The sequence below is a fragment of the Salvelinus sp. IW2-2015 genome, linkage group LG33, assembly GCF_002910315.2.
Source record: "Salvelinus sp. IW2-2015 linkage group LG33, ASM291031v2, whole genome shotgun sequence".
Classification (NCBI taxonomy): Eukaryota; Metazoa; Chordata; class Actinopteri; order Salmoniformes; family Salmonidae; genus Salvelinus; species Salvelinus sp. IW2-2015.
The window spans coordinates 781,751-805,779 of record NC_036872.1 but is presented as its reverse complement, the minus strand read 5'-3'; the positions used below and the strand labels follow the sequence as shown (position 1 = coordinate 805,779).

The window sequence follows — 24,029 nt, the reverse complement described above, 5'->3', positions numbered from 1 at the left end:
TAAAATATGAATTCCAATTTCTGCATAAATTGTTTCCCCCGTGGAATACATCCTCATCTTATTCCACAGGGAGCTACGTTCACGAGTAGACTTCCATTAACATTTCATTCTGATTCCCTCTGTCAATGTGATTCATCATCGCTGGCTGGATGCTGGCTTCCCTGTCTGGGCCTTGAGATAAACACACTGGCCTGGGTTTGTTCATGCAGACACAATATCCACAAGGATGAGCACAATCTCAGTGAACTGCACCGACCAAGGCTATTTTGTCTAAGGCTCTCTGACAGAATAGTTTCCATCTGTCTCTCTCTCTCTCTCTCTCTCTCTCTCTCTCTCTCTCTCTCTCTCTCTCTCTCTCTCTCTCTCTCTCTCTCCCTTTATTTTGCATGTTTCTGGTTGACAGGCAGCTTAAATCAGGGGGAACATTTGGGTTGGGCGGTATCCAGATTTCCATACCTTCACACCGTTGCTGTATACGGTATTATCTGCAGTGCACACAAGGAGCTCTATTTTAATTCTCTTTCTAACAGAGTACTAGCGAATTCCCATAGCGGTCGCTAGCTAAATGCTAACAAGCGCAAGTGAACATAAACTAAATGCAAGAACAGACAACCCAGCGCATAAAGTTATATCTTACTTGTCTCTGCTGTAATCAAGAAGCTTGATATTGCAAACTAGCCACCTAACGTTATAGCTAGCAAGTTAGCAAACCAAATGCATACTGTAGCTGTAGCCCTGAACTGGAGAAAATGTATTTGGCACATCTTAGATAGCTCATTTATAGTTATAAAATATTTAGCTGGCAAACATTAGTAGTGAATTTGAAGTGTAACTTCATCACCAATCTTGTGCTTCCCAACAGTGGATCATCATTTCGCCATTTGCTCTTCATAAACAAACATGCCCTGTGACTGGTTCAATACATTTTTTTGTTAAAAAAAAGAAAAGTAATGTATTTATTTTATTTGTTGGGACGGTATTGGAAATCATACCATCTATACTTCAAAATACCCCAATATACAAAATAAACTCTTAGAAAAAAGGGTTCCGAAAGGGTTCTTTGGCTGTCCCCATAGGAGAACACTTTTTGGTTCCATGTAGAACCCTCTGTGAAAAGGGTTCCACATGGAACCCAAAACAGTTCTACCTGGAACCAAAAGGGTTCTGCAAAGGGTTATTCTATGGTGACAGCCAAAGTACTATTTAAGGGTCTAGATATCACCTAATTTTCCAAGAGTGTACCGCCTAAGCCTAAACTGAATAATGTAAATCAACTTAATGGAATTGAAGACACACAGCGACTATCTCTTTGAGACAGATTAGTTTCAAAATATCCACTCAACTAATGGCAACAGCAACTGTGCCTCTGCTGCTCTACCCTGCTACCCTCTGCTATCCGTTGCTATCTCCTGTCATACTGTCCTTGGAGAGACGACATTCTTTCTTCCCCCCAATGAGGTAAGAACCAGCCTATACAACAACCGCCTCCACCATACCGCCAACATGCTTAATCCAAAGACAAGCCTTGCATCCAGGAGTGCAGATAGCAATTACTGTCTGCTAGCAGTAACAATGAAATCTGTGTCTGCTTTACTGGCAGTGTCAGGCCCTAAGACTTAAGAAGATAAGCCCGCTCATCCTCTGCCTTAAAACATTTAACTGTTTGTGCATTTAATACTGGAGACATGCGAATTTGGGGGGGAAACAATGGACTATCCTGCCAGACATTTCTTAGGCCTAATACCTTGTCCAAGTCCTTTACTCACGCTGGCTGAGAGTACTCTTCTGAAGTTACCAGGCTACTTATTTCCTGGGGCTTTGAATACACAGCAATAATAGCGTGGTATTTGCATGGTGGTACCTATGTCAACATGACTTATTTTATTAAAAGGTGTCAGCTTTAGAAAACACATTATTCCTGTACTATGCAAATATTATGACTGCTTTAAGGCCATTCTATTTACTGTAGGACAGTATACAACATTAAGTCACTTTTCTTTCTGTGAGTAAGTACAAAGAATCTATGGATTACTTTCCTATTCAAGAAAGTACTGTGGAAAGAAAGTGGGGCTGACAAATCAAAATAAGGGAGAAATTGAGAAATTGGGGGGGAGAAATCAATATTACTGCATGAAATTGTTAAACAATGCAAGGCCACATTTCAGTATCGAGAATTTCAGGTGAATCCTCCTTGGAGTGGCTCATTGAGGGGATTAGTGAAAGCTTTACTCTAGAGGCTGCAAGATACGGCTCTATCTGGTGGGAACAGACCCCCCCCCACAGCACTACAAATCAAAGTAGCTCCTCTTTATTCAACTGTACAAGATTAAGCCACCTCCATAATGCCTGAATGAATTAACATTTTCCATTTAGAACTAACACTCTGCTACTCTCTAGTTGATGTTTGTCTGTTTTATACGAATTCATTCAGAGCAGCGATCTTGAACATTTAATTCCTACAGGCTTCTGAAATGACGCCTCTGTAAAATCGGCCCGTGGCACATTGACGCGGTGCACTCTAATTGCACCGTGTGGTGGCTCAGAGAAAGTAACTATGGCGGAGAAGTACTGCTGTCTTGGACTGCTTTGGAACATATGGTTATTGCTTTTGGCCCTATAAGATGGCTCTATCAAAATAAATGGCAACAGTATTCCCTATGTGTGATATGAGGCAGCCAGGAGTGGATAACAGAGTTTAATCCACGCCGTGCCTCAGCCATGAGCTGCTCCAGGCCAGGGGAAGATGGGGGCAGTGAGGGGGGGGGTTAAAGGAGTCATTGTCCTTTTAGGAACAGATTAACTATTTAAAAAAAGGTGACGTCCATCGCTGCTCGGCAAGCTCTCCATCTAATCAAGGTCTGCCATAAGCTCATTGAGAGCAGCTCGGCGCTGCAATAAAAACGCCCGCACAACCATGCCAAAAGTGTAATGAAATACGGCCAGCAGGGCTGCTGCTGATTACAACTCATTATACTGCTCCAATGGCATGAATGAACGAGAGAAGAAGGGGGACAGGACACATGGGATATACAATCATGTTTACTCAACTCAACACAAAGAGAGACACTGAAACATGGACGCTTGGAAGTGCAAATAAATGCCAGCAAAGTCTGAGTTCAATTAACACAAGGACATGCAGCGTTGTGCATATGCTGTCATTCGCTCTGATTAAAGGAGGATCATCTCTGTGATAGAAGACAATATCAATGCATTACACACAGGAGGCTCATAGAAAGTGTTGACCAAACCTTTACTTTCTAAACTGTAAAGAAAACCCTTCTAAACTCCCTATTGAGGGGACACATTCCTTACATCCTGCTGCACTCTTCCACATGACACAAGAACTCCCTGAGAGTTATACTACCCCCGTCATGCCCTTCATAGCGAGGCTGTGGTGACTGGTGAGACAGAGGGGGAGAAGGAAGAGCTAATATACAGCCATTCATTGTACAAGGCTTGTAGAGTCTCCAGGACCCAGCTATCTGGCATTCCCCCCAGAGTGGTGAGGATAGCTGCCATTGGATTCAGGGTGGGCCCCACGGGATTGGCCCCTATGGCATGGCCTCAGAGCATTCCCTGCTCCAGTCAGCGTTGCGTTCCTCCCTCTCCCGCCTCCCCCGTCTCCCTGCTTGATTCCAAGTTGGCTTTCTCCTGCCACAATATACAGTAGCCCTGATTAGCCCTGCCAGTGAACCTTTCCAGGATCTGTCCACTAGTGATGATGTCACTGTCACTGCGGTGCCACTGTGGTGGCAATATCTGAGGGCATCTTGTTGTGGAGTCAAATACCTGGGTGTCAAGGCTGGAGAAATAGCACTGACTAACTTGTACAGCATGTCTGAGTAAGCACTCAAAGGCAAAATAACATCATTACGTAATATAAATTGCCAAGAGACATAGAGAAAGCTGCATAATTCATAGACATTACAAGATATCCTCCAAATAAATCAAATACTAGAACATTGAAAACAAACTTTTAAATTAACAGAGAGAGCTGTGCCGGTTATGGACAAAAAGGTCAATTATAAGAATACAGCATTCATCTTTAAGAATAACATTATATCATTTTATACAATACATGTCAGATGGCTCCTTCTCCACAAAAAGGGCAGACTCCGGAATCTTCAATGAATTGTGTGGGGAACGACATTCCCAGTGCCAGCCTTGTAATTACAAGATTCTGAAGCTCAGCCAGCTTTCATACAGGGTAAAGAGGAATAGCACAGTCAATTCCTCTAGTATGCAGCCCTCACCCTTAAAGACGAGATAAGGAAACGTTAGAAACAACATCCCTCTCGGGGGGGGGGGGGGGGTTAGCCATTGAGTTGAATTTGCATTTTAACAACCTTTCTGAGTAATTGAAAAAGTGGTGTCAGACCAGCCTTGATCTCTGACATGGTAATTACTTTAAATGTATGCTTGAGTTTCAGTCAGGTCTAGAAACGACAGCTGGCTTTGAGAGTCTGTAATGACCTGCATATGGCTCTGGCTTCTTGTTGAGATATCAAAATGCATTTTGGTGGCATTCATCACTGATTATAAGATCCGGTAAATTGTCTAATCTTTTCATGGCTGCTGAGTGGGAGTGGGAGGGCTCAGGCTGTTTCATGTGGTTTCCTCCCCCAAAAATGGGCTTCGGTGAAGGGGAAGCAGCATACACACAGCTTAAATCTAAGCTTTTGATTCCATGCTAGTGTGTGTGTGTGGTGTGTGTGTGTGTGTGTGTGGTTGTGTGTGTGTTGTGTTGTGTGTGTGTGTGTGTGTGTGTGTGTGTGTGTGTGTGTGTTGTGTGTGTGTGTGTGGTGTGTGTGTGTGTGTGTGTGTGCAAGCGCGCGTGTGTTTGAATATGTGTGCTTTATATGAGTGTGTGTTGGGAAAAGAAAACTAGAGCCCCATCATCCTAGATTTAAAAAAAATGTGTTAGCTGCAGGCCTGTTTTTATACCCCCCCCCCCTATTTAAAAAAAAACTGAAAACCAATGTGAGGAACATATTTGTCAAAGCAAAAAGCTTTTGAAGGCCCTTCTAAACTTCTATGCTGTAAGAGTAGTACCCTACCACTGTCTTTAATCTCTGTTGTATAAAGATTTTAAAGGTCCTTCTAAGCGTCTATGCTGTAAAAGTGGTACCCAACCACAGTCTTTACTCTCCGTAGAAAATGGTTGGATCTTTGCAGTCACCCCCAAAACATGGCAGCTGACAAGAATCTGCAGTCTGACCACAATCAGAGACTACTATGATGGCACACCAAATGTGTTTTGATGGATCACGGGAAAAGAGCAAGAATAGGCTTCTGTAGGCTCCAGTCCAAGCAAGCTATGTCTTCCGATGGTGCGACTACTGTCGACATCCAAAGATTATGCATCCGATTTGAATAAACGCTTGGAGGTTAAGATGACACCAGTGGTGTGGCCTAATGGCCATACGGATATCACTCATTATTGAAATCTACATTGCCCAATGATGTGAATCACACTACTGCTCTCTCATTTGGCTATTTGTGGTTGTTGTGGATGGCTGTTCACAAATGTATAGGTGTATTTTAACCCAATATTGGGCTGTACAGCACTTCGAGACATTAGCTGATGTACGAAGGGCTATATAAAAATAAAAATAAAATAAATAAACTTGATTTGATTTGATTTGAATTGGAGAAGTTGAAGCTGCCTTTCAATCACTGTTTTTGCGACCAGTGGGCAGTAAGCGAAATATTCGCTCTTGCAACAGTTCCTCCCTTCTAAACTCTGTGGTATTGTGCTCCATACTGTCAAAAACAAGTTTAATTTAAGAAGACCCCGAGTGGGGCTTTTATTGCTCATTCTAATTTGTGCTGATTAATTTTAAAAAGTCCATAGGCCTAATGGACACATGCGCAAACTCACACACTTTTGATAGACTTAAACAGTTGCAAATGATCGAGATTTCAAAGTGTCACCAAATCAGTTTTCACATCTAAATAGCACTTTCCCATAGTGCTCAAAGTATGCCATTCCATTAGAACAGAATGTATTTTTCAACACGAAGCAATCAGTCCTCCATGAAAAGAAAATCATAAACAACAGAGTAGGCTAATACATCCTTAGTTTTTGGGTTATGCTCAGGTAAAACAATTTGGCTAATCTATATTTCCATATGACTGGAAATCTGACAGACTTTGGTTTTTAATGTAAAGATATAGACTAATATTATTCTTTTCTGTATTGAAGTAGAAAGCAATGGGTCAGAAGAATCCTACATAACCCATAAAGTCAAATACAACATCCATTTATGGCCAGCTATGTAAACTCTAACATTGATTTATCCTGCAATATATGTTGTTCAAATGGTAATATACATTTTTGTCTTCTTCGAATGCATCTTAAGGGGAAAGTCATTTCAAAGTAACTGAAAGTAATCAGAGTAATCCAAAAAGATAACTAATAACTGTAACTGATTACATTTAGAAAGTAACCTACCCAACCCTCTGTATGTGTGTGTGTGTGTGTGTGTGTGTGTGTGTGTGTGTGTGTGTGTGTGTGTGTGTGTGTGTGTGTGTGTGTGTTGTTTTGTTGGTGGTAAAACGGGTGAGGAGGTATATGTTGCCTAAGTTATCATCACAATCACTTGACTTACTTCAATTATATGGTCTCAGACCGTACGGGTGGAACACTAATCATGGCCAAATGGAAAGGGGGTAAATTATAAATGATCCATGACCTACTCATCGCTCACAATTCACTGATTCATAGTCTTTATGCCTTTAAGATAAAGTATCAAGATTAGGTCATCGGCTTCTTCACACAAAAAAAACACTGACTCCTAAATGGGTGAAAAAGCCTAAGAGACAATAAAATCAGCAGTAGAGAAATTACATAGCTTTGCAGCCCTTACCCAGCCAGTGTAATGTCTCTGAATGTGTTTTTAGAGGCCAGGTGCGAATTACACAGAATGCATTATCCTCAAAAAACATATAATTCTTCTACCAGCGTAATCAACATGGAGTATGTTAAAGACCCACTAACGTCTATGATTCCATGATTCAGGAGCAATAACGACCTCCCCCTGTATCCTAGCGCAGCTGAAGACATTCAGCGTATAGAATAATCAATACTCTCTCCCAGACTGAAGCACTCTTCTGCTTGGCAGAGCCAACTGGCTTATTGTCCTTGGGTCGGGGGGGGAACAATGTCAGCCCACATGGGGCCTCCTCTTGGTCCCAGTGGAGAAAACAAGCAGGGAGATTCAGGAACACCCATATTTCAATGTTTCAAGTGAGAGGAGCTCTGTAAAGAAACGGCTCACACATGGGTGGCTATGTGGGTCAAGGCTAACTTGTGGAGGCCAACAACTGGCAGGATCTGTTCCCCCAAACCGGTGAGACCCCCTTCGGCTCAGCTCTTCCCAGCACAGCTTTGTATAGGAAATCTGCTTCCCTTTTCCCCCATGTGTGCCTTCTATAATTCCCTCCAGACACCTTTTTGAGAGCCCAGGACAAAAAGGAGCTAGCCGGGACGACCAATTAGCCAACCCCTATGGGGGGACATGGCCAATGAATAGAGGGACCTCCAAACAGTCCATGCATATAACCTCAGTTATGCCTATGAAGCCTTAACTGTTACCAGTGCAGTATAATGCTTCTAGTTTTTGAAATCAGTATACTGTATGTCTGGATACCACAGTTACACGTTGTTATGAAATTCAATACCTTGTTTGTCTCGGTATGTCTCACAAGGTAAACAGCAGTGCATGCTGGCTTTCCAGGTCAGTTGAGGTGGATTTTCCCATCAATCACCAAGTGACACTAACAACAACAGTGCTTAACATCCCTTATCCAAATAAACAAGGAGGCATGCTGGTGACTTAACCTGCAGATGGACAAGATGGACAAGCCACATCAACAGCTTTTATAGCCATTTGACTTCAAACCTTTTCAGAGAAAGAGAAGGTCTTAGTAGTCATTACTCTGTATTCAACCTACAACCATATTTGCTGTGTTGCCACATCCATCCTACTGGTATTGTACATTTTAGACATCCTTTAATTACAATGCAGCAACTTCATTTGTAGCTTTTCCAAACAGTCCTCCTACAACATCCAAAATAGCTAATCTACTCTCCATCATACTCCAGAGAATTGCTTAAATACACCTGGATATCCACTACAGCAATACCGACAGCACCACAGGCATATCTTTTCATTTATGGTACATCTATCTTGAATAAATTGCTTCTACACAGGCATATGCACAGACACCCACAGCCACATACAAACTGACCCCAGGACTAACCTCGACTCCTTACCCCAGTTCTTTCACCTCAGGCCATATAATTCAGACTGACCACTGAGTGTCTGGAATGTAGGCCAAATCTGGACATGAGGTCTCCCCACCAGAGCTGGCTTCCCACTGTGGAACTGTCGCTGGTACTAACTCACGCCAATAACATCATCCCAAACTATACCACACTCTAGGCCTGTGTGCACCAATCTGAGGAAAATAAACATCGGCAAAAGTCATGACAAAAACATTCTCCTCTCCCTTTTAAATCTCAGAGAAGCAAAAACACTTGGTGAAAAATAATTATCTTCACGGTTAGTGACGCACATACGGTTTTGCTGACCACTGGTCAGTCAGTGAGAATTTTATCCTTCTTTTAGTCAACACGCCAGAGAAATACCGACCTGAATTTTGCAACAATATAAGCCAGAGGAGTTATGCAGATTCAGAGAGCCTAAAATTCAACATGATCTTCTCATGTGGAGGTTAGCGAGTTCTTGAGTGAAAAAGTTGACAGGGCTATGTGAAGTTAAGGGCAGGGGTGAGAGTAAGGTGGTACGGTCCGGTACGGCGACCCGGCAAAATAAATAGTGGGGGTACGCCGGTAAAACATGAGCATATCATAATTAATACAACATGCCCAATAAACTATAGGCTATTAGACCGTTATTTAACATTTCTGTATGTCAGCCACATGAAACATTTGCGAATTGACTGGAAACCGAGTGGTATACTCTCCAGATTGCATTGTGGTTTGAGAAAAACACTTACATTTTGTCAAGGCAGAGATGAGTGGCCGAGATGCTCACGGACAAGGCGGAGATGACAAGACCGAGATCGAGGCACGAGTGGACAACAGTGCATGCATCAACTCAGGCTACAAGTGTACGCCTAATGACAATCACATTGTCATTACAATACACGTTGGTGTTTGTTAACAGATGGCTCTTTCCTTTCATCAAAATGCGGGTGCACAGTGCACTGTTGTGGTTTGGATGGTGAAATGATTTTGTGAGTGGACGGGTAGCCTACAGGAGCGCCTTTGTTAAGTGATTGTTTGACAATCAGATGAAAACATCATGACTGGTTGTGTTTATGCCACATTAAAAGGCGTAGGCGGCACGTCCATAAGGCTAGGGGAAGCTAAGCTTTCCCTAAAGTAATTTGAACTAAATTGCCAAAATGATATATCCTAATTAGCTTACTCCCGTCTATACATAAATAAATACAATTATTCAAAATAGGCTACTACATCAGAAAGCATGATTTGGCCACAGAGGATCATTAGCTTCTTAAAAAGATAGCTGTGGATTGTTTTAAAATCGCATAGCCTACTGTCGGAAGGGCCCGCAATTTGGGCAGCGCGCGCTGCAAATACCAAATAGATGATTGTTGAGTTGCGACTGTCAGTGAAAAGCAGAGAGACCCAGCCAGGCATATCGCAATATTTAAAAATACAATTGGGGAAAAACTATTTGGTAAGCAAATGGCTATTGCTTTAAAGAGATAACAATGAAAAGACTCCAATCTTAATTGAGCAAACAGTAGCCTATCTTATTGGCACCAGCGGAGAACATTGGCCATATCCCGATGAGTGTGCATATGCAGACATTATTATTGGGTCAGTGCCACTTTTGTTTGTTTTTGGATAATAATTTCCTCCTCCAGACGATAGATGTCGTATTTTATTTGTGTGTCCCCTTTTCGAAGACCAATTATATGGACAACATCGTTTTTATTGATCTGTTTGTCAGTGTCGGCAGAGTAGGCTACCGTGTACGTTTGTAGTATAAAAATAAATGTGTGCGCAAACTTGGGTATCCAGTACCGGTAAGAAATTAAATCTACTTTCACCCCTGGTTAAGGGTGTAATTTAAAAGTTTTTCCCATGATGTACTTTCATATTGACCTGTAATATGAAGGTGAAACCACCACTTTGTCGATCCCCACAGTCAGAGCATGGGAAGTTCAGGGTGCCTTAAAAACGAAGTACGAGATCTTAAGCACAACAAATGTGTAACATACAGTATTGTACGAATTGGATTCATAACATATTAATCAAATTGCCCCAAAAAATTACATTTGCAGGACGTAACATATCATACGAAATGGATGACATAGTTCACAATTGAATGACGTAGTACACAAAAAACGGGGACCAGTTTTGGTTCGTGAGCACCAATTCCAAAACTACTGGTTGAAATTAAACAAAAGTTCCAGAGCATCACTTTAAAATAGCTACAGAGATTGGGTGCCACTAAGCCAAATAAAGGAAAAGCTTTCTATTCAGCAAGGTCTGGGAAGGTCTCGCTGGTCGCCAGCTTTGATTACAGGCCACCTCCAGGTTGAGACAGATGGAAAGAGGACTGCCAGCCTTCCTGTGGCCTTGCACCTCGCCTTTTAACTTGGTCTCTGCAGCCAAGATAGCTTTAATCTGGCATAGACATACAACGGCAATAACCACATCCACTTAGGACTTGGTGTCATAAACAAAACCTACCGGGGTCAATCAGTGTTCTTGGTTCCAGGAAAATATGACTTAATAACAATGATTCGAAAATCTCACATAAACAGTTGATGTCTCACTGGATGAAGCACACAGACAAACATTTGTAACTGGCAACAAAAAAACGAATTCAGATCCCGTCATTGTAATGGCTACTGTATACAGTAAATAGGAAATCAACAGAAATGTCATTATAATGATGATAATTCTTGACAATGTCCTCATTAAAAGAGGGAAGTTCAGTGCATCCGTCTATTGTTCTGTGTTTACCAATAAAACAATGGGTTTTATACGAACTAGAAATGCCAGTGAAGCGTGTTGGCTGTGTTATAAGGAAGGCTCCTCTTCCTTTCACCTTTCTACCCTTCAATCTCTATGGAGGGCCAGTTAAGCCACCTAAACAGTACATTAAGGAGCATACAATGAACGACTACTTTCATTAAAACAACTCCATTTGAAAAGTTCAGAAATTATTACCATATGAAAACTGTGGAATAATTTATAACCTTGACAGATCTCCACTGGGACAAAACTGTCTGTACTCAAGCACTGTTATTTGAAGTGTACAATGAGCGCTTGTGTGCCCTGCTGCTGTATGCACAGGATGCAAGCACCGTTGCTTCACAGGGGGCACACACAGACACACACACACACACACACACACACACACACACACACACACACACACACACACACAATGAACTACCTACCATACTGTGCACTGGGAGGCCAGGCAAAATCACGGAGATCTCTTTACGTAACGATGCCATTCCTTATCCACACTTGAGAATGTAAAGGTGAATGTAATATCACCACCGTGTTCTGATTCTCTATCATATCAGTCCTCTGACACAATAATCCACCACATCCAACAGCATCCATATCGTGAACACAGGAAATATCATGTTGTTGACCCTATACACAACATGGGCCTATTTGTCTTATCTATTCATTTGATCTGTTTATGGGAGGGGGAAGTTTGGTGAATAGGTTATTATGATCAACTTCTAGTTTACATTCTCACCTATGGGGTGGGTGGAAACATAATCTGAAATGGAGAACTTTAATCAGTTGTAGTTCCATTGACAGAATACATGTTCATCATATCACATGTAGGATACACCATTTCATATACCGCATACATGTGATAGTCAAACATGGCACCGATTGAGGAGTTCTAGCAGACATCTGACCCCAACAATACCAAGGAAACCTAATCAGTCTGTCTTCCACGGGATCAGCCACTCATCTGACCACTAGGATATCTGACCCACAGTACATGTCCAACAGATACTTTATACGCCATGCCCTGCCCATTAGATACCAGAGTGGCTAACATACCCAGACCATGCCATAACCCACCCAAAGGGCACTTAAGCAAAACAGCAACAACAACTGTTTTATAACTGGGTTTGTCATCTTGAGTTTCAACCGTCACAATGCCATAAAAGGCTTATGTTATCATTAGCATTCTCTGGTATCTAGTCAAACGTCAGGGCCCAACTCTAGAGACTGAGGATGGGGTTCTATATCCATGTTATCCAATACGAAGACACACGTACAGTATATCTATTCCCCGGGCAGTTTGCGATTGTTTTCAAGTAAAATGTAAGTCCACCTTAATTATTCTATGTTAGGCCCTTTTTTCTCTACTCATGCCTTCTGAATAATAACCTCCTCTTGGGCCGATTTCAATCTTTATTGGCAACTAGGGCAAGGCCGTTCTTATGACCAACCCACATGACGATGACAAAACACATTGGCCCATTTGAACAACACGAGTTCTTTGTCAAAGCTTTTGGCTCTGGGGGAGCGAGGAGGCATTCGTTTGAGAGTACAGGACAAACAGGAGTACTAATGCTCTCATTGATTAGTATCTCTGCGTCCGCGCAATAACCTCCAAGATGTAATACAATGCGTCCAGGTGAATAAATAATCATTACTAATGGCTATAAAAAGCACCCAAGATTCTGCTAACATTCTATTGGCTAAAGTCAATATTCCTCCAACCGCAACCTCTCTTCAATTTCAATATGGTGGCGTGAAGAATTAGGAACTAAAACTGTGTGGGGAATTGTACGGTGAGGAAAGAATAGAGCCACGCTCCATTCATACTTCCATTCAGGAAATATTTTAGAGTGATGCAGCTGTAGTATTTACTCTATCAATTAGTCCAGCATTATAGCCATGGAAATTACCGTGATGCAGTAATAACTGTCGACATTGCCTTAAGGGAAAGCAATGAGCACGTTGGATAGAAAAGTCACGCCTTATTACTACACTCATGGTGGAGCTGAGAACTATGGGGTCCTTGAGTAATTACTCTGTTACTCTGGAACAATCACAGCCATCCCTAAGAGATACTGTAGTTGGCACTACCACGAGTCCTGATTTTCCTGAGGTAGTTCTTGAGGTAGTTGTTAAGCAGATGATTTCTAGAAAAATCTGTTGAAATCAGTAACTCAATTGATCTCCGCTTTCATGAAATGACATGAAGTGACTCTTACACCAATCATTGGCTAATTACTTCTATAGTCATTCTTGCACAAACAATATTTTGAAACTAAAACCTTGATTCAACAACATAACCTTTTCTCCAGCGTCCATTATCTTTGACCATTCATTTGCCAGTGACTCAACCACAGTCAGGAGCAGCCAGCCTGTATAACACAAGGACACATTAAGCCATTCACCTGTTAGTGTGAGAATTGAGTGATTACACAACGGCGCCACCATTTAACAGCAATGACCCATCTTATCTACCGAGGCCACATTACATGGTGTTTGCTTTAGATAGTGTCTACATACACCATCATGCAGGGGAATTTAGTTAGCTGGCTAGCTGGCCCTGGGACATAGGCCCAGTATGGACGCAGGCAGGCAGGCTGCACCTCAATGGGCCTACAGAGGGAAATAAATCCACACAGCATCACCCTGAGAGGAGTGGAGATCAAAGCCAGGTAGAAAGAAATACTGTTCCAGAAACAACAGCACCAGAGGATCCTTCTCTTATGTAGGTCAGATGATGAACAGGAGCTGTGCTGAGCTGCCTGTAGATTGTCTCCTTCCTTCCTCTCTGGTTACCTTGCATTAGCTCACGTGCACTAACCGACTGACAGGGGAGCCAACCGAAACGTAAGAGGGGGTGACTAATGAATTGCTGATGGTAATTTTTCATAATTAACTACCTACTTAAAATGGACAGTCGTTGAGGAACCTGTTTGAACTCTTAAAATGGCATGCGGAAGAAAACAAATGGGAGAATGCTCTAACAGATTCTCAGACTGTTTGTGAAGCATGAGTCTTGTCCTGGAGGCAGAACTGAGTGATTTATCCTTAGGCCAACTGCAATGTCAAAATTGGCTATATTGTAAAAATTCATGACAATAAAAATGTGCTTTATGGTCTTCATTTAAAGTTAGGGTTAGGCATTAGGGTTAGCAGTGTGGTTAAGGTTAGGGTTCAGGTTAGGTTCAAATCAGATTTTATGACTTTGTGGCTGTGCCAGCTAGTGACCATTCTGCAGAGCTGCCTCCAGAACAAGATTCACGAAAGACCTGCATTTGTGAAGTCAAACCATATTCTCAGCGACTGCTACACCTGAGGATAGGGCCATGCATCTTAATACGGTCTCCAAACGCAATGAAATAAGCAAGCGTTCAATGATCTTAGCAGCATAATCAATAAAGAGCCGAGTTGATGGTTGTACACAGGATGTAAACAAGTGACGTTGATCTAAATACTACCATTTAAACACATCAAATGGCTAGTGCATCCAGAGCGTTCACATTCATCTGAAATGCATAGTAAAAGTATGGTAGTCGTCAACAGTGTTGGGAATACTGTTTGTGCATTTCTCAATAAAATGTAGAGCTCAATCACAACAACATGCCTCATAATAACAGCATATTCCTCCGCCTGCACACACTAACCTTGTGCTGCTTGCCTAATAAGATGAGAATTTAGATAATGAACACATCACTATGCATGGAACAATGCAGCATCCGCTGCCATACATTTAATCAGGGTTGAGTGAAATGTGAGCAAGGGGGACATTGTGTGGCCTCTATGAGAGTGATGATAAGTGTTCCCAGCCCACCGGTCCACCTGAGCTGATGGATAGGCAGGAGTGCTGAAACACTGGGGGCCTTGTGTGCGTCTCCTACCAGCCACATGACCACGCCACATGACTGCAATTTGTTCATTAGGTATGTCATAAATGTACACACAGAGGTATTATTGTTCACTTTCTTGTACTGATTGGATTCAGAAATGGAAAAAGACTCTCAGGGTTTTATTTGTAGCCAGCAACTGTGACTGAGCCTTCTTTCTTGTATGTCTGTAGTAACATCCTTTACTTACAGCTAATGAAAAATCTATGTCAATTTGATTTATCTTTAAATAAACTAACATGTAAAAGACATCAATTGATGAGATTGCTTTCATATAGGTAAAATAAGTAATGTGGAAATGCTGTACCTCATAAAGCACTATTGCACATAATCTGTCATAGTCTGAAAGGTTACATGACTTGGGAGGGCATTACAAATGACATTTGCTCTATTAAATAACACTTACTAACCACGGGTGTACTTTGATAAAAGCTTTCGAGATAGACCTTGCCTCAGAGCAGCATCCCTCACATAGCACTTTACACAGTGCATTTCTCCACATAAATAACAGACTGACAATAATCCACAAGCCCTGCCCTCTCGACAGTCACCTGCACCTAAAAAAATTATGTCACTGAGTCTACAATCATATCACTTTAAAGCCATAAAATGTCTGCATGGGTAAATTGAGCAAACAGGCCAATTCTCCATTGTAAACCCATGGTAGGATTCCCTCCAGAAAGGTCACCCAGATGAGAGTATTGCAGTGTCTAAATCACCCAGGCTTGGATTACATCCCAATGGCACTAACAATTACAAGGTTCTTTCTTCTTAATGTGGCCCACATGAAAGGCCAAGAAGAAAGTCCCCATGATTAGAGGGCTCTGCCCACTAAGCTCCCCTGAAAATACCACAGGCAAAGTTGAATATGATACAGCAACAATATGGCGACGTTAAACCATTACAAGAGTAAACAGAGATGACAGACTCATTTGGGAGGTACAACACGGCCAAGAAAGACCATCTTAGAGGAATGAAAAACAAATGCTCAACACACTGCTAGCCTCAACATACTGACATCTTTCTTGGTGGTGAGTGACACCATCTTCTACAAATTCTCTACGGTTTGTCTTCTTAAACCAGACAACAAAAGGAATCTCTCTAAACACATTCTGTGTAATAATGGAGGCCAATTCTATCTCTGAGATCACCCATTGCAAACCCAGGAGGACAATAAGACCCATATTGTCTCCAGTAAACATACAGCCTCTTCAGTGAAAGACACATGATTCCAGGGATGAGGCCTACTGTGAAAGCCTCCTTACATTTTCTTCCTCCTTCTATAGAGGGAGCGCACCGCTGTGAGATGAAAGTGGAAACCATTTTGCCTTTTCAAGCAGACACCCATGGAGAGTGCTGATCCGAGTGCTGCCCTGCAATCTCTCCTGGCCTTCTCTGGGCACCCCAACACCGTATCAGGCCCTGAAACTATGGCAACGGAATAAGAGAGCAGCCTCAATGATTAATAGATGAGAAATACAGTGTCAATCGCGATGGGCCTAGGGAGGGGGATAGATGCACGCTCCTCTCTGTGATACACTGCCACACACCGAGGCACAGAAGGTGGAAGGAGGGCCAGCAAAGCACGCAACAAGCACCCCCTCAACACAGTGTCATGGAACTCTCCCAGGACAAGCTGCTGTAGAGCATCCATGTAGTCCTATGCAAGCATCGATGCATACCTCATGAGCACCCAATGAGCTGAACACAACCGGAAGCCACAGTTGTTCATAATGAGTGTTCACAGCGAGCGCCATTTGTGACTCATGGTCACTCACCTGTATAAGTACAGTACACATTTAACTATTTACAGTTGAAGTCGGAAGTTTACATACACTTAGGTTGGAGTCATTAAAAGTTGTTTTTCCAACCACACCACACATTTCTTGTTAACAATCTATAGTTTTGGCAAGTCAGTTAGGAAATCTACTTTGTGCATGACACAAGTAATTTTTCCAACAATTGTTTACGGACAGATTATTTCACTTATAATTCACTGTATCACAATTCCAGTGGGGCAGAAGTTCACATACACTAAGTTGACTGTGCCTTTAAACAGCTTGTAAAATTCCAGAAAATTATGTCATGGCTTTAGAAGCTTCTGATAGGCTAATTGACATCCTCTGAGTCAATTGGAGGTGTACCTGTGAATGTATTTCAAGGCCTACCTTCAAACTCAGTGCCTCTTTGCTTGACATCATGGGAAAATCAAAAGAAATCAGCCAAGACCTCAGAAAACAAATTGTAGACAGCCACAAGTCTGGTTCATCCTTGGGAGCAATTTCCAAATGTCTGAAGGTACCACGTTATTCTGTACAAACAATAGTACGCAAGTATAAACACCATGGGAACACGCAGCCATCATACCGCTCAGGAAGGAGATGCTTTCTGTCTGCTAGAGATGAACGTACTTTGGTGCAAAAAGTGCAAATCAATCCCAGAACAACAGCAAAGGACGTTATGAAGATGCTGGAGGAAATAGGTACAAACGTATCTATATCCACAGTGAAACGAGTCCTATATCGACATAACCTGAAAGGCTGCTCAAGGAAGAAACCACTACTCCAAAACCGCCATAAAAAAGCCAGACTACAGTTTGCAACTGCACATGGGGACAAAGATCGTACTTTTTGGAGAAATGTCCTCTGGTCTGATGAAAGAATAGAACTGTTTGGCCATAATGACCATCGTTATGTTTGGAGGAAAAAGGGGGAGGCTTGCAAGCCGAAGAACACCATCCCAACCATGAAGCACAGGGGTGGTAGCATCATGTTGTGGGGGTGCTTTGCTGCAGGAGGGACTGGTGCACTTCACAAAATAGATGTCATCATGAAGAAGGGAAATTATGTGTGGATATATTCAAGCAACATCTCAAGACATCAGTCAGGAAGTTAAAGCTTGGTCACAAATGGGTTTTCCAAATGGACAATGACCCCAAGCATACTTCCAAAGTTGTGGCAAAATGGCTTAAGGACAACAAAGTCAATTGGAGTGGCCATCACAAAGCCCTGACCTCAATCCCATAAAAAAAATTGTGGGCAGAACTGAAAAAGCGTGTGTGAGCAAGGAGGCCTACAAACCTGCCTCAGTTACACCAGCTCTGTGAAGGGGAATGGGCCAAAATTCACCTAACTTATTGTGGAAAGATTGTAGAAGGCTACCCGAAACGTTTGACCGAAGTTAAACAATTTAAAGACAATGCTACCAAATACTAATTGAGTGTATGTAAACTTCTGACCCACTGGGACTGTGATGAAAGAAATAAAAGCTGAAATAAATCATTCTCTCTACTATTATTCTGACATTAAGGTGTATGTTAACTTCCGACTTCAACTGTACATACTATAAAACGGTGTTGTCTGGCATCAGATTAGGTGCCTTATCAACACTTGTCTATCTCAGACAGTTTATACTGTGTTTGCGAACACATATCCCAGAGAAGTGGATCATCTCTGATAACTTCTATGAAACACAGGCAGGTCGGCTACATCAACTCTCCTCCTAGGATTGCCAATCACAATTTAATTGTGTTCATTTCTATAAACAAAGTATAGCTTAAGAGCAACGGTGAGCACGTCAAAAGACACTCTACCAATTCAGCCATTGGCTTAAGAGGTTCTGTCAAAAATCAGCTCCATACTGTACATCCTTGGCTATTCTGACACTAAAAAGGACCTCCATTATGTTAATTTAACAAGTCTAAGGGAAGGGAATTTTACAAGGCCTATTCATTCAAGAAAAAGAAGCAGTGCATTAAGATTCTAGGGGGGGGGGGGGGTCGGGGGTTAATGCCAGGTGAGAAACAGACGCTACAGTAGGTTACAATTGAACAAAGTATTACACTTGAAATTAGTTATACAGAACAGGATGAACCATATCCCACAACCAAATACAAACTGTGCTTTGGATTTCACTGAACATATTATTGTCAGAGCAATGGTCAAGTGTTTGATACTATGGGATGGGTTCTGCTATTTCCCCTTTGAGTGGAGCTTTCCCACTAAATATGATGCCAATGTCATGTTATTTGCAATATGGGGAATAATGTGTGGAGAAAAAAAAAACTTTCTCTGAATGTCATGCAGCTTCTGAACACCAGCATGCTATTTGTTTCATCTGAGCTTGACACCATTCTATTGTGGGGGTGGATGGAGGATGCAAGGTGTTTAACATTTTATATCAGTAGGAGGCACACAGAGAGCTGCTCATGGAAATAGACACACAAAAAAAATGCATTTTCCATTTGGCAAGAAGGTGAAAGTTGCTACAGTGAAAGACGGTTCATGTCACATTGAAACTTAGCCTATATCCTGCCACTGGGCCCCAGAGTGGCACAGTGATCTAAGGCGATGCATCTCAGTGCAAGAGGTGTCACTACGATCCCTGGTTTGAATCCAGACTGATTCACGTCCGGCTGTCATTGTGCGCTGCCCTATGGCCCAGCGTCTTCCGGGATAGGCCGTCATTGTAAATAAGATTTTGCTCTTAACTGACTTGCCTAGTTAAATATGGGCTACAGGAGATATAATTTCCCCAAATGATTATGGTACTAAAATTTATTTTATTTTGCTATCTGTGGACTACTATGGTAGCCCGTCTAAAATGCGATGAAAGCTGAATTTTAAATGATTCAAGTATAAAGAGAACTGCAATAAAAATAATAAATAAATAAAGGGTTAATCATAAATAAATCACATGTTGATGAGTGTGAGGAATTTAATGATGCTCTCATACACTAATTGTTTAAACAACAAAAAATACACTGGATGCACATTAATAAAACATACATTCATAAAAGATGCAGAAATACACAAATCTATTGGACCTACATTATTGTCGCTAAATTAGAACACAATGATTAACAAGGCCTCGCTTTGGGTAATTGAGTTCAATTCATTACACATCGGCATGCCATTGATCAATTATTCAAGACCAAGCAAGTCTATCTATCCTTGACTGACAAATGTAAATACCAACCTACACCCCTGCACAGCGGATCCAAGCACACAAGTGTGACAAATCCACATCAGTCACACACAATGCCAACCTCATTGCTATTGTTGGGAAGCTGCAGATCAAATGTTTCACAGAGCATAGCTCCGAATAGAGGTACCACAATGCATGCTGGTGTTTTGGTTTTCTCCTCTTGTCTGATTGAAGAAAAAAACAATGCTTTCTCCAAAGGTAGTCAGTCACCCAGTGGCGGACACACATGTACACATGCATCAATGGCAGGATGATCTGCTTTCAGAGTATGTCTTGTGAACAATGTATCGTGGCAGGTGTTTCAAAATGGCTCCAGGACTATTGCCCATCACTGTAAGAATATTGTAGTGTATATTTCACAGAGATACCTATAGTACATGTCCTCTACAGTATCTCATCTCAACTTTACTGTTACACCATATATCCATGCGGTAGTGCCGAGAATGGGAACGCATCAAATATTTTTTCCAGTGATTTCATGAAATAATGGATCACAGACTATTCTTTTTCCTATCAATGTTTTTACAAGACCATCCCATCTTATAAATAATTCCCCCAAAATATCACATATTACTGTTGCAATAACAGACGACGTGAATAAATATATTTTGCTCACAGGAATTTAGCACTATTCCTAATTTTGTTGTTATAAACCCACAGGAAATGGGAGGTTTCAACATATTGAGAAACATCCCTTATCCTTAACTAGATTCCCATTGTAAATATAACAACCCCAGACATATTCAAACTGGCTGAGAGAGCTGAGGTGTTAGCAGCCCTGCGTGTTGCATGGGGCCTCCCTGCCCACCTAATAAAAAATAAGGGGTAAACTCAGCATCCCGTATATATGGCTGCTCACACCAGCTGTATCTCTTTCTAAAGGAAATACATTACATACATGTAACACATATTTGATGCCCAATGTAGGAATTACAACAGTGACCATCCCTGAAATGGCCCTTAAAGCCTGTAGTCACTAAACACACCCTGTGTGGACAACGCTTCGCTCCTAATCTCTATCTCTGTGTGTGTGGGGGTGTGTGTGAGAGAGAGAGGGAGAGGGAGAGAGAGAGAGAGAGAGAGAGAGAGAGAGAGAGAGAGAGAGAGAGAGAGAGAGAGAGAGAGAGAGAGAGAGAGAGAGACGGAGAAAGGCAGAGAGAGACGGAGAAAGGCAGAGAGAGACGGAGAAAGGCAGAGAGAGACGGAGAGACAAGTGGTGTAACTGAAACCATCTACAGTACATCAGTTGAAGAAATGTCAGTCTGAAATCAGTTGGACCCAATTGTGGTTAAATAAAAGTGAAAATACATTTATGAAATAGCTACTCTATATTTAATTCCACACCAATAAATAATGTATGATGTGTTGAAGAATGATAAAGGCCAATACATTGAAATAACCTGCTGCGATAAAATACCTTGTTTTCCACTGGAAAAGAAACAGGTGATATTCGTTTAGCCAACACTGACAATCCAAATGCCCGTCTGTCTTCTCACACATGACAATTGTATCTCATTGCGCAGCCATGGAGGGCCCAACAACGAAGGAGAGCTCAGATGATTTAAGTAGACTATAATGTTGAGTCCTGCTAGACTAAGTTCACAGCACAGTAAAAGCAAGGGAGAGTTTGTCTCCATAAATGACAGGCGTTGAAATTATAAACGATTTCACAACCTGGGGAAAATTGTCGGAGAGTTGTCTATAATAATCTATCATTTCTGAAGGTTTACAAGCACGTCGAAATTCTTTAAAATTATATTGAATGGACCCGTGACAGCTTGGATAATAGGCTACGTGTAAATGCTTATTTACGCACAAACATTCTATATTTAAATTGACAAAATACCTATTATCTTTACGAGATAATCCTACACTTTCCCAATGAATGGTTATCGATTAACTGCAACAGACAGATATTTCATAAAGTTACTGAAGTGACGTAGACTACCTTGTTATACGCGCGTTGTGCGCTTGTAATAGCCTACAGTGATTTGGAAAACATTAGGCTATAGTTTATAGGCTCTACGGAAATAGGCTACTATTATGCACATACAAGGTTAAAAATCAAAATACAATACCTTCAGCTCATGAATGGATATGCCTTGGGGTAAATGTGTTGCTCTTCCTTTAATCCATTAAAACGAATGCTCAAAAGGCAGTTCAGACAGTGCTCATTTCGAGAGAGAGAAAAAACTATGCGAACGCTACTTTTCTAAACCTCTTGGTGCTTTTTTGTTACATGCCGCTCTTGTAGGCTACGCACCTCTTCAAATCGGAATATCCATCGGAAATACACTTGAAACCCAGCGGTTTTAAAAACTCATTTGAGAAAACTGAGCAGGACCAACCTGGCGTTCAAGAATTAACAATGGAGCGTTCCGAACCATTCGTGGCAACCGAACTCAGTCCCCCTAACAAAAGCTGCTGGTCATCCTATTTGGAGATGAAGCCTTCTTACTAGTGCACAGCGATCCCAGCTGTCACCCGCTACACACAGGGAGGAGCTATAAAGCCCTAGACCGGAGCGTGCTGGTGGAATAGGATCTTTTGTTTCATGGGTGCCTCTTATGACGACTGTATTTTTAGATGTACACTGGTATTCCATGAAAAGACATTGACATAATGCAAAAATCGAATCATTATAGCCTAAATGACAAAATAGAATAATTATGTACAGACTATTATTCGTTTAAGAGAAATAACAACAAACGATGTATTACATTTATATAGGCAATGGAAACGTGAAGCACAAGCCTATCTGGCTTGCACGGAAACTGTCAGAAACAATATTGTTGTGACAATGATGATGCCCACAGTTACGCATTGTACCCCCATTGCTTTGAGAGTTCCGTGCCGGGCCAATGCGAAACGGAATGCAACCATGTTCAAAGCCTCTCTTGTCTTTATCTAGTCCGGTGGTCCGGTCCTCTCCTGGCACTGCGCAGGGTTTATTATCGCCCTTTAGCTGGTTCCACATAGTAGTTTGTGGGGTCCTTATCACACACACGTGTCTAGTTAAGTAAAGGTTCAATAAAAATACGTAAATACAATTATCAGAATAACAGCAAATCCCTCTGAAGTTGCAGCTACTTTTGTTTTTATGTCTACTACACGAAAAACAAAAACATGTTAATCTCTAGATTGAGGCAAGACGCATTGAAATCAGGCTTACCATCTGTTACAAGGTGCTTACACTCTAGAAGGCCAAGGATTCATAATGGCCCGTGCTCAGATTGGGAGTGTTTGCTTTATGAAATAACAGCCCAATAGGGATGGCTGCATTAGTTATGTCCCTTAAACTATAGCCACTTGGCCAGATGCTTGCTGCAACAAATTGTATTTAGACATGCTGATATAATTTACAATGTACACCTTCCTCATGGTTCCAGTCCAGTAATGTAAACTGATTTATGTCAGCATTTCGCCTTTATCTTCTTGAATTATGGCGAATTCAAGTCTGCAATTTGAGTAACTCACTATTACATAATTACACTGCAGGTGGATCCTTGTGTGTGAGTCAATGGCCAAAAGATTATAAACTATTATCCCAGATAAATGAGTAGGCCTACAGACTGTTGTCTCTTTCAAGTTGTTGTGCCATATGTTCTCGGCCTACATTTATTTGATAGTGTGGACAACATAAAAAATGATTTAACGGTGAAATGGTATAATGCTGCAAAGGTCAAGTGCATTTTACATAAATTAACGAGATTATGAATGATGTCACACCTGTAATTATGTGTGGTAATATTATTTATACCATGGCTGCCACCATTACAGAATCAATGTATACAAACATGACATAACCATACTGATGACATCACTAAATGGAAATAACAGGACAAATAAAACAAAACAAAACATATGCTTATACTAGCTTGAAACCCTTAGATATCCAATCAAATCTAAATCAAATCAAATCAAATGTTATTGGTCACATACACATGGTTAATGTGAGTGTAGTGAAATGCTTGTGCTTCTAGTTCCTACAGTGCAATAAAATCGAACAAGTAATCTAACAATTCCCCAACAACTACCTGTCACGGAACCCCCCGGTACTGATGCTCATTCTGTTCACAAGTTCTGGAGGTCTACGTCACTGGCTTTCTAGG

General features: G+C 41.5%; 1 protein-coding gene across 4 annotated transcripts in view; it reads right to left on the bottom strand.

Moving 5' to 3' along the window:
• The window catches only part of LOC111957509 (semaphorin-6A), a 92,164-nt gene extending 69,768 nt beyond the window's left edge, over window positions 1-22,396 (bottom strand). For all 4 annotated transcript variants that reach the window (XM_023978352.1, XM_023978354.1, XM_023978353.1 and 1 more), the window contains exon 1: window positions 21,996-22,396. The gene's annotated coding sequence lies outside the window, so the exon portion shown is untranslated. The remainder of the gene's footprint in view (window positions 1-21,995) is intronic.
• Window positions 22,397-24,029: the final 1,633 nt, after the last annotated feature.